The sequence below is a fragment of the Aphelocoma coerulescens genome, chromosome 6 (assembly GCF_041296385.1).
Source record: "Aphelocoma coerulescens isolate FSJ_1873_10779 chromosome 6, UR_Acoe_1.0, whole genome shotgun sequence".
Taxonomy (NCBI): Eukaryota; Metazoa; Chordata; class Aves; order Passeriformes; family Corvidae; genus Aphelocoma; species Aphelocoma coerulescens.
In genome coordinates, this window is record NC_091020.1 from 11498338 (window position 1) to 11509809 (window position 11472).

General features: G+C 43.9%; 1 protein-coding gene across 3 annotated transcripts in view; it reads right to left on the reverse strand.

The window, feature by feature from the left end:
- Positions 1-11135, reverse strand: part of TSPAN14 (tetraspanin 14) — a 35342-nt gene extending 24207 nt beyond the window's left edge. For 2 of the 3 annotated variants that reach the window (XM_069019216.1, XM_069019213.1), the window contains exon 1: positions 11052-11135. The gene's annotated coding sequence lies outside the window, so the exon portion shown is untranslated. Of the gene's footprint in view, positions 1-10364; positions 10676-11051 lie in introns of those variants that run through there. The other variant, XM_069019214.1, reaches the window with a different exon arrangement.
- Between the last annotated feature and the right edge of the window lie 337 nt (positions 11136-11472).

An 11472-nucleotide genomic window follows, 5' to 3' on the forward strand; every position in this document is an offset into this window, starting at 1 on the left:
AAGTTCCAAGTTCAGCCAATACTGCCACCATATACAGAGTCCTGATCCCCTTTGCTGCCCCTCCTAAAATCCACAACCATTAATCAACCTACTCAGTGGAGCAAACAGCCACACAGCAAATCATGTAGCAAATCTGTAGTCTTGTACCACACACCAAGAAGTAAACAGTTTTAAGCCTTCCAATCTACCTTCCCAGAGCATGTACAAATGCCAGTGTGGGGGCAGTCAGGAGGTGGCAGGAGAACAAGGATGGGAAAGCAAAAGCAGAGGTAGCTTGAGCATGCTCGTGAAAACGCAGCACCCCTCTGGTGCCAGCCTATGCCAGCACCACACCTGAAGCCAACATGCCAAAACAGATGAAGCTGGGGGAACAGGGGCACAACCGAGGCAAGAGAAAAAAAAATTCACTTGCCAAGCTGTTGGCTGCTCCTCCACTGTTCATCAGTACAAAGCATCATGTCCATATGGAGCTGGTGAAGCAAATGAACAAAGAAGAATATGCTGAGGAGCAAGAATTTTTAAAATACAGCAAGAGATGTACTTTGGTCTATGACTTGTTTTGACATGACTCAATTCCATTACTCCATCAACACCAAATCTATACGAAAAAGCATCTGTTCATTCAAGACATGGTGCCCTTAAAAACTACTGCCATTCTTTGAAGGTACACAAATCATTAGTGGTTTTTGTGAAGGTAAAATGCGGCCTTATCCCTGACCAAGCATAATTCAGAGATATTCTTAGGACCTTCTAAAAATGGAAGAACTAAAAGGCACCTATAGACTGCTCTTCCCACATCCTAGACAGAGCTGACCACCAAAGGGGTCCTAATGTTCAGAACAGTATCTAGGTGTTAGCCATCAAATCTTCACCTGTAGGGGCTGAGCTGGTACAACAAAAAGCCAAGAAAACCTGACAGGATTTGATGCTCTTAAAGGCTGATCTGTTCATGGAAACAGAGTAGTCCCGCTGATGACTCAGGAACTCCAAGCAAGCACCTGTGATTTTGCAATTTTGTCTCCAAGGAACTCAGACTAGGGCCTCAGAAAGAACAGACAAGCTTCTCTTAAGGAATGTAAGTATAGTTTATTTAGTTCTGCTGCAGTTAAGATGAGCAGAGAAATATCTGCTCATTCTTAGAAGAAACCTGAGGATTAATCAACAAAAGGGTATTTTCTTAACCTGAAAGACTTATGATGAAAAACATTATCATTAATAGGTTATCCCTGTTTCACCAGAAAAATCATGGCAAGCAACAAATCTCAGAATTCAAGGGAAAACATGGCCAAAGCCAGACAGAATTCTTAAGATATCATCTTTTGGGACCCTTATTTTGTACTGTGCTGAAGACTCTAAGTTCTCAAAGAATATTTCAAGCAGAAGTCGCTCCAGTGCGAGCACTAAAAAACAATCCCTCAGAGAAGAACAAATCCCAACCTACTGGGAAGGGTTTCATGTTTCAGTTACCAGGCTTTGCTCTGCTACTACAGCACAAACTACAACTTAGGAAAACTTGTCAGAAACATACACCAGTGTTTCCAAACCCCAAACAAGGAAGCAGTAATTCAAAAGAGCTCCGCTCCAGGTCTCTATAACTCACACTCAAGTTATGCTGTGCTTTTGGCCAAGCCACTACTTCTATGCAGATGAGTTGCATCCAAAACACAATGTAAGTGCTCTGAACTCAGTAACATTCCCAAAGTGGACACTCCACCTTCTAAGGAATAAGCTACATGGTCATTAAGAACCTCTTCTGAACGACCCACTTGACTAACATCACCAATCCTTTGGCATAAAGGCTCTACATTGCACAACTGTAATTCAAGGAGCTATTCAAACTATGATTCATGGAGTATTTTCAGCTCCATTTGATCTCCTAAACTAACAGAACCACACTAAAGGAAGACTTGAAAAAGGCAAGCAGAATTCAGTACTGCTCCCACAGCAACTCAAAAGCTGGAACAGAGGACAACAGCAGTTCTACCAACTTCACTTTTCACTGTTCTTCATACAGAAGCTACAAAAGATACAGCTGGCTGGCCTTGCTTCCACGTGTGGAAGTATTTATTCCTACTAAAAAAAAAAAGCTATTACTAATATTTAAAAAAAAATCCACAGAACAAAACAAGTTCCAGCGATTCCATATTTTCATTTATACAAACCAGTCAGAATGCAAGTCAATGACACTGTACAATGGAAGTCTTGACAATGTAAATTCAAACTGCAAATATTTTTAGTTATTGACACTGAGAAGAGGCACAACTCAATCATCCACAGAATTTTAGTACATTTATGCTAGTTCTGCCTTACTGACCTCAGGTTCACTGAAGTTGTAACTGAACAGATACTTTCTGCTTCAAAATACAGAGGTGCTTGACAAAGGTATCAACTAAAATGCAAGGATCTCTTACCTAGTTCAAGGAAAATCTGCTCAAAACAGCTGACTGTGAATAAAGCATATACTCCATATTCTGACTTAAAGCAAGAGATAGCACAGGAAACAGAAAAGGAAATGTAAGCTTCATCTAAAAGCCAGCAATTTTCCAAACATGAGAAGAACACAGTAGAAGAGAGGCAGATCCTTGTGTAAGATATCCATCTCTTTACTAATATTTAAGAAATGCAGAGAACAGCAGAAGCACAGGATGTAGGGCCTTCACTGACCCTATCCTCAAAAGCACTATTGGATAAACTTCTGGAGTTAAAATTCAGTTGGGATTACACCAGGGTCAGTGAAAACAACACTAGATATTATCACTACAGTTGAAAATATGACTCATTAACATCTTAGAAAAGTTTAGAAAAATCTTTCATGTCCATGAAAATTTTCTTTAATAAAGCTATTGAGCAGTTTCATCTGAATAGGACCTTGCCTGTGCTGCAACTTATTCACTATACACAACAAGCCACAAGTCATACTTTCCTTTTACTGCACAGAAAGTTCAGGTATTAGGAAACACATAGAAGCCAGTTAGTCATTCTGAGCAGGAATTTATTCACCCCAGGGTGCAAAACCTGTTGGAACAAGTAACCAGAATAATCTGAGCTGACCCAAACTCCTCAACTGCTTTCTGCTACCTCTCATTAGAGCAGATACACACCCACTCTCTGTAACATCAACAGTTGCAAGGAAAAACTCAAGGTCTTAATTTAAAAGCAGCATGTAATTTGATTTTTTTGTTCCCTTCCAACAGAAGGTTTTGGAACCCTTACAAAGTAAGTATCTTAGCTGAGGAGCCAGAACTTCCAGTCTGGGGAATAATTTTAGTTCTATCTAGTAATCCAACAGTAACAGAACCTATTCCATGCACTTTGTCTGTTCCCTCCCATACCTCCATACAGACCAAAAGGTTTCAAGCACAAAATGGGTCCCTCCATTTGCTATACCACTTCATATCATAAAAATAAGACAGGAAGCCACCAACTTTCTTTGCTGACAAAAATACTCTTTCTTCAGAGAACATCCTAAACTTTTATACATATTGTGACTTTCCTCCACTTCCAGGAATGCCACTTGTTCAGTCTCCAGTTACATTTCAAACAAAAAGAATATATCTTCATTTTCTCTTTTTTTAAGAAAAAAACCCAAGAGTGATTATAGCAATACGCAATAAAGAAGAGATGAGCATATAATTTGCTTCGGGTTTTGTGGTTGGTTTTCTTAAAAAACGTTCCTTGCTTTGGATATAGTGTGCAGTCTGTCTACATCCACATCAAATTTCTTAGCCTTCACATTGAATATTCCTAAAAATGAATTTATATATGTAAACATATATATTACATATAATAAAACAGATATTTATTGTAACATTTTAAACCAGACCAAGGTATTTCTTAGTTAAAAAAATTTAAATTCCAGTGTTGAAATCTGATCTCCAGTAATGAGCCTGCTAAGAAATGACTGCAATATCATATAACACTAGTTACAGTCATCACCTGTTCTGCTTAAACAATGCTGACTCCATGTCATGGAAACATGATGTGGAGTTCAATCCATAAAACCTTTTTTTTTTTTTGGTCCCCTCCCACCCCAATTAATAGGGCCTATGCTTTCAACACCAGAGGAACACTCATTTCAAATGATGCACCAGGGAATGCTTCTTTTTGGGGAAAGGCATGTAGGGTTTGGGGACAACACTCTCAAAGCTTTCTTTTGCTGCCCTTCACCTCCAGCAAATGTATTCATAACACAACCGGGACAGCCTTATTTTACTTGCTAAAGACAACAATCACCAGCTTACAAGCCACAAGAGAAAATGGCTCTTTGTGGCCACGTAGACAGCTCAACCACCATGTAATTCATCTCTTTACCTCATTTCTGGTAAAGAAACACACTTGTGAAACTTGCAAAACCCAACGAGAAGATAAACCTCTAAGGCAGCACTAGCAAATCTTAAAGATGTGACAAAACAGCCTTCACCAATGTCTCACAATGCTAGCCACTGTCAGCTCTTAAGCAGAATAAATGTCTCAGCCCAAGTACATAGGAACAAGCTAATGCTTCAGGAGTTATAGCAAGTAGGTTTGCAGAGCACCCTGTACATGCTACCACACCACAAGAAAAAAAAATTAAAAAGGCAAAAACCAATGCTGCTTCAGGACAAGCCTGTGCCTGAACAGCTCCAGCCCTTCCCCCAAAAGCCAGTGCTCTGGCAGGTCGTGAGAAAGCCTTGACTGTCTCGCCCAAAGTCTCTGCATCCGCCCCTGGGGAAGGAGGAAAAACAGGCTTTCCACCTCTCAAGATGATGCCAAGAACAACACTGTGCCATTTAGAGATCAGGGCAACAAAGGCTGTGAAGGGACACAGTCAGTGCTCCTTCCAACGCGGACCTCAGTCTCTGCAACAGCTAATTACTAACACACCAGCAGAATTAGAAGGTGCAGAGCTTAGACACAAACACTTCCTAATCTGTGCCTTTAGTAAAACGAAAAACATACGTCCTGATGGAAAAAACGTGACAACACAGGAAACCGCCATCTGAACAGGCTGACAGTACAGTATGACTAGTTACACAAGCACCACAGCTCAGAGAAAACAACACAGAGCTGAGCTACACCTTCCCTTCTCACTCGCCCCAGCTGGACAGCTCTTTCAGTTGAACACCCTCCTGTTTTGCAGGAGCAGACCACTGCTATGACCACTTTGCCAAAATACCGTTTGCAACCTCAGCATGCTGGACACTTTGCAAAGAAAGCCTCCTTGTTGTCTTCCAAGAGTCAGCTCACCAATTACTTTCCAAGAGTCATCTCACCAATTGCCTTCCATTAATTTCAAGTCAGACAACTTTTCTGATGAACCTTCCTGCTCCACAGGCTTGCACATAGCCAAACTAAAGCAACTTAGTACTCAGGGCAGGGTAGAAAGCTTTGCTGTTTTTACCCTTTATTAGATACAGCTATACCACTGCAGGCATATTTCACACCATGAAGTACTTCCCCGAGCACCATCTACTAACAAACTGTTGAGGGAAAAGCAACATGCATCAAAAGAATCAGCTCCATATTCTGGCAGTCAGAAGGCTGCTGTCACAAAGACCAAAGTCCAACCTCTCCGGTGGTCTTTCTTCAGATGCAAGTTACTTGAGGCTATTCCCTTTGTTTTCTATTCCAGAAGTTTCTAGATGTCAGTGAACATATTTCAGCATCCATTTTATGCCCCAAAGCAAGAGTACCTCACTTGCCAAGCTGAACAAATGAGGTTTGTAACATATTAAAATTCACAGCATTCAGGCGCCTCCAAATACTGTGTTTCATCCTGTAGCTGCAAGTGCAGCAACTCAAACACCTTGTTACCTTCAAGACCATCAATTATTTAGAGAAAACTCCTATCCAGAGAGACTCAAGTATCAATTATTTAGTCTTTGAGCAGGAAACAAAAACCGTTAAAAGAGGAAAAGAGATTTCTGGAAAGGGCCATTGGGCCACATGAACATATTTGGGGTTGTACACCAACAACCTGCCTGAAACAGAATGAGAAGGCCAAAATAAAACAACCACGTGCACACAGGAGTTCATCAAGTCCCTCAGCTAATTAGTGCCATAGAGCCCCAGCTACATCAGGGGGTTTCAGGACAGGTCTTCACATGGAAGACCTTTATCAGTTTGGTATAAATGCCTGTTCTCTAGCCCAGGAACATAAAACAGAGAAGATCTTTTATAGTACCACAGAAGCTGTTTTACAATACCAAGACAACATTCAGCAATGCTTACTACAAAGATCAAGGGGAAACAGAGCCCTGTGTTTATTACACCCTTGCCTTTCCCACACAGGTTCAGATTAAGGATGAAGACAGGCCTAAGATTTTCAGCTTTACATGGACTTCTAAAGATAATGATACAGAAAGAGCTCTCAGAAGAAACACAGGTAAGCAGTCACCCTAGGTAAGAACAGAAATTCTTCCACTCACACATATCATACATAAGCAGTGCTACAATGAAAAGGACAAAACACTGTTGCTTTCCTCCCAAAGAGCTGAAGAAAGACAGGAAACAGTGAAGTAAAACAAGTGCTGGTCCCCCCTGCCAAACAGGGGCCGAGGCACACTTTGAACCAGAAAGGAAAATAAACTTATTTTTAAATCCAGCTAAGAGCCCTGGGTTTGGATATAGTTCCTGTTGTGGCCAGCATATTTGTTAAAGGATTTCTGCACAAGCGATAACAGAACTCACATGTGAATAATCAAGCAGAGTGGTACTGCTCTCTGAGGGCTTTGATCCCAAGATTTATGTCAGATTGGTCAAAAAGGTTAGCAAAAGCCTGTCCATCCAAGGCAGTGGTTTCAACTGCAAACATCACAATACCTTATACAGTCAATTTTTAAGGATCACCACTTTTGCAGGTGACCCTCAACACCTGCACTTTGCTATTATCCTCACCTATGCCATTCCTAAAATAGAAGAATCTGCCCAACAGTGATTTTTCAGTTCACTGACCACCTGAAAGCAGATTTCATCCAGAATAAAGTTGTTTTACAACACAGAAAAATTTCAAATATGACATTCAGCCATAGTTACATAGTTAAATTATGGCTGCATTTAAAATTAAGTCATCAGAGCCTAGACATTTCAATCCCCCTTCTTTTTAGATTGCTAAATCAAAATCCAGATTCCTGTATTCTTGGAAGGACCCAAACTATTTTATTCTTTAAAACCCACACATACCTAATCTTGATAAGATTTAGTCTGATTATCTCTGACATTGTGCTTAACCTCTATGAGATGCTTTTGTCTGAGCATGAGCCAAATGTTCAAGGAGAAGGATCCTGTTCCTGCCCAAACTGTACCACAGGCTGAAGGCAGCATCAGTGCCTCCACCCAAGCCACCAACAGCACAGCTCTGGAAGAGCCAGAGACTTCAGGACTGGGCAGTACCAGAGAGGAAAACACATGACCAATGTGTTCGGATGTACAATCAGAAGCCATCTAGAAATAACCTCTGCTTAATTCCCCTCTAGTAACAGCCTGCACCATTTACTATTTGAGGGTCTAATTTACTTTATCTGACCTACTTCAGCTTAAAGCAACAGGAGAACCACAGCACGTTCATGGATTTTGTGAACTGCAGCCCTCTTAGCCTTAGAAACACACCACAGGTGACAGAGTACAGAAGTCTGTCCTACCCAAAACCAGGAAGTTTTGACACAGGAAGCCAAAGTGCAGAGCAACATAGCACAGAGAGCCCCCAAGTAAAGTGTGTCTGAAATCCACACATTTTTCCATACCCCACCCAGGTGAAAATTTTTGTAAAAGTAAAAAAGTACATAAACAGAGGATCTGTGGAACAGTTTTGACAATAGTTCCATGAACTCCACTTCCCCTCACACACACCCCAATGAGAATTCTGAACAAACAATGGAATTAAAACAAGAGTTTCATTATTCACACTAATCAGTGCTCAAACTGTGCCACACCTAAACCACGATGAGAAACTTGATAGACTATGAGAATTAATTGTAGCAGTTTGTCAGCAGAAAAATTCCTCCTTTTTTTACCAAACACCCATTTACAGGTAATGGCACACTAGTAGCCACCCACTAACGCTTCATGAACTAATTAAAAATACCCTCTCAGAAAAGCAGAAATCAGCCTCAAAAGCAATCCAATGGATCAATATTCCTGAGTTATTCATTAGAAGCAAGCATACAGCTTAAACTTATTCATCATCCAGATATGACCAAATTCATAAGACACCATGTCAACAATTTTCTTGCTACATCCAAGAGCAAAAAGTTATACCTTCAATACCAAAGAAAGCATCCCAGTTAAAATTAGCATCTTAGGGCTCAGAGCAAGGGCTTTTTATGACCCTTTCATTAAGTATTACAAGGTCTAATGCTAGTAAAAGGTAGCCCAGAACACACCCCCTTACAGTCCTGTTAGGTATGTTACCTATGTGAAGGCTCTGCACAGACACTGCTCCTAGCAAAAGATCATACTTTTTCCTTCTTTTCTGCCACCCTCCTGCTCCCCACAAGGAGGCCAGAAGGACAGGAAAGAGGCTTTAAACAGGAAACAGTAAGATTAGTTTTTCTACAACACACTAAATGTCAGGCAAAGCCTGTGTCCAGAAACAAGAACAAGACTCAATTAAGACTTGAGTTTCCTTCTGATTTGATGACTGGAGGTAACACTTCAACACAAAAGATGATAACCAGACCAACTTACACTAAAAAAGAGAAAAAAATAAAAATAAATAAAAATCACACACCACCCAGAAAAGCAGCTTTCCGTGATTGTGATTTAGACCTAGACTGCATCTTCAGCAAGTCCTTCTGGGAACAAGATCAACAAAAACAAAACAAAATGCCAACTGTGTAACTTACTTGCACATTGTTTTTTCAATATAAATGTATTTCCAAACTTTTGGGAAGCTATTCTAAAAATTCCTCTTTCAGTGGCATTATAGTCTTGAACAAGACAATCTTCTAAGGACAGGCAACACTATATTCCATGCTCCAAGAACAGAACAAAAAGGTTATAAATCACACCCTACAAGTACTTTCTTCCAGTGTCATTAACCAAAGGATAAAGAACACCATTCCACCAACACAAGTGTCCTGAATTCCTTTAGGAAAAAAACAAAACCCACACAAACCAAAAGCTGCAAAGTAGTTTGCACCACAGCTCATTCCTACTTCACACCAATGAGTAGACTTGAATTCCCACCTGACCAGTTCTCTCTGCACACAATTCTTCTGTCAAGCAGGTAGTGCTAGACCCTCAGCCTTCCACACCAAAGCATTTCACACATTTATTTCGAGTATAAGGTGTCTCAGTACTGATGCCTTACTCCCTGCTGGAGATAGCCAGAAAAGAGATGGATCATCTCACCAGAGAGCACTTATGAACAAGACACACCCTGTGCTTCCATTCTCTAGGAACTGCTTTCCTTCCATTTTATCCAGAGTTCTAGGTCACAAGGCTTCTGTCACTGAAACAAACAAACAAAAATCCAACCAAATAAAAAAGCAGTGCTGAAAGAATTTTGTCCTGACAGTTATTTTACAATATCCTTCCCACCTTCACCACCACCTCCTTGGAAGACCTAGTAAAGAAAGGAAAAAACAAACAAGTAGCTTCTTTTACAGCATGGATTAAGTTTCTTTGTGGGAGTTTATTTATTTCCTTTTTTTTTTTATTCAGAATGTCTCAAAATAAAACCGCTAAGTCCACATAGCGTACAGAAGGTAAAGCAAGAACCAAAACAGAACTGACCACGGAGCATCACCTCTGGTACCCCCGCGCTGCACAGCCGGGCCTGTTTCGGCAGGAGGCTGAAAGGGTGTCAGAGAGGTCGCTCACTACCACAGCCTACAGGCAATTACAGTTAAAATATTTTTTAAATTAAATTACGGGCCTCAATCCTTACACTCACTGCGCCGTTGCTCCCTCTGAACATCCTGGGCTCAGGTCAGGGTCTGGCAGCAGCCGAGGCGACGGCGGAGAACAGAGCGGGCAAACTCTAGCTGCAGCACTCCGAAAGGCCTTTTTCTATTATTTTTATTTAATTTTTTTTTTTAAATTTTTCTCCCTCGTGGCACCTCAACGAGACAAGCTAGCATGAACTCCCAGAGGAAGCCTCACCCGGCCTCTACGGCTTCCTTTAATGGACAAGGACAATAGCAGGGGCTCGCCATAGCCCCGCACTGTCGGGAAACTTAGGCGGCCGGAGGGCTGCTCCCCGCCCGGCTCGGTGGCCGCCAGCCCCCAGGGGATGCTGCAGGGAGCAGACGTGCTCCGAGGAGAGGGAGTAGAAACGCCGGTGCTTCAGGACGGGGAGAGGAAGGGGGGCTCCGGACGGCGCGAGCCCCGGGGCAGGCGGCGGAGGGAATGGGATGCCCGGGCCGGGGCGGACAGGGACTCACCGGGACAGCAGTCTGCTCGCTAAGTTTCGCCGAGTTGGGCGGAGGGCGAGGCGGCGGTCGGCGTAAGCGGGGGGCCCTCCGCTGCCTCGCCTAGTCCATGGACACGGCAGCGCTCCCGGACCCTCCTCCCCGCGTCAGCTTGGCCGGTGCGCCAGGCGTGCCCTTGTGCCGAGCCGCCCTCCCGCCGGGCCGAGGCAGCGCGGAAATGCAATGTCCCCGGCCACGCCCGCACGCAGCCGTGCTCTACACAAAAGGGGCGTGCAGGAAGCCCAGCTCTGCCTCCGGACTCCCCGATTCCCGCCGGCTTCGCCTGCTGTGACCCCCTGGCAGGCGTCCCCCCAAGCACCCCCGGGGCTGGGGGGTGCTGCGGGCGCCAGTGGCCCCCGCCCCGCGGCGGCCCGTCAGGGTCCCTCCCCCGCAGCCCTGGGGCGCCTCAGCAGCCGGGGGAGCGCGGCCCCTCGGCGAGGCCCAGGGCTTTGTTATCTTGGATTCGCTCCGTGGCCGAGGTGGCCGCGTCCCCCGCCCCGGCCCTGCGGAAGGGGCTCAGCCCAGCCCGCCTCAGCTCGGCTGAGGGAGCGCTGCGTAGCCCTCAGCGGCGCCTCTTACTCCCTCAGGGCTTTTGGAACATGAACCGGCATGTCCGGGACAGCACATGCTGCGCAATATTCAAGGCGCAGTCGAGCCTACCTGGAGAGCCGGAAGGTGAAGGAAAGACATAAAAATATTTTGAGTCTTCAGGCGGCCCAGGGAGAGACACTGAGAAGACAGGAGAGAAGGGAAAGGAGGGCTGAGCTGTTAACACCCGTGTAGTTAGCAAGTGATAGCTCCCACCTGAGGCAGCCACCGCCCGGCAGGTGGGAAGTGCTCCCCTGCCGTCTAGCTTGGCTCCCAACCTCCACGCTCTCCTTCTCTTCCCTTTCCATCCCTTGTGATCTCTCTTGACACATGGAAACACTTCTGTCACCTTCATTCCCTTCCTCATATATAGAGCAAAACGAATGTCTTCAGTGCCTCGCTAACTGCGAAAATACTTTTGTGTGCAGGAAGGCAAGGCCCAGGAGAGCACCACACGTGTTCTTACAGGCTGCCTCATGTTGTCTACACTTTC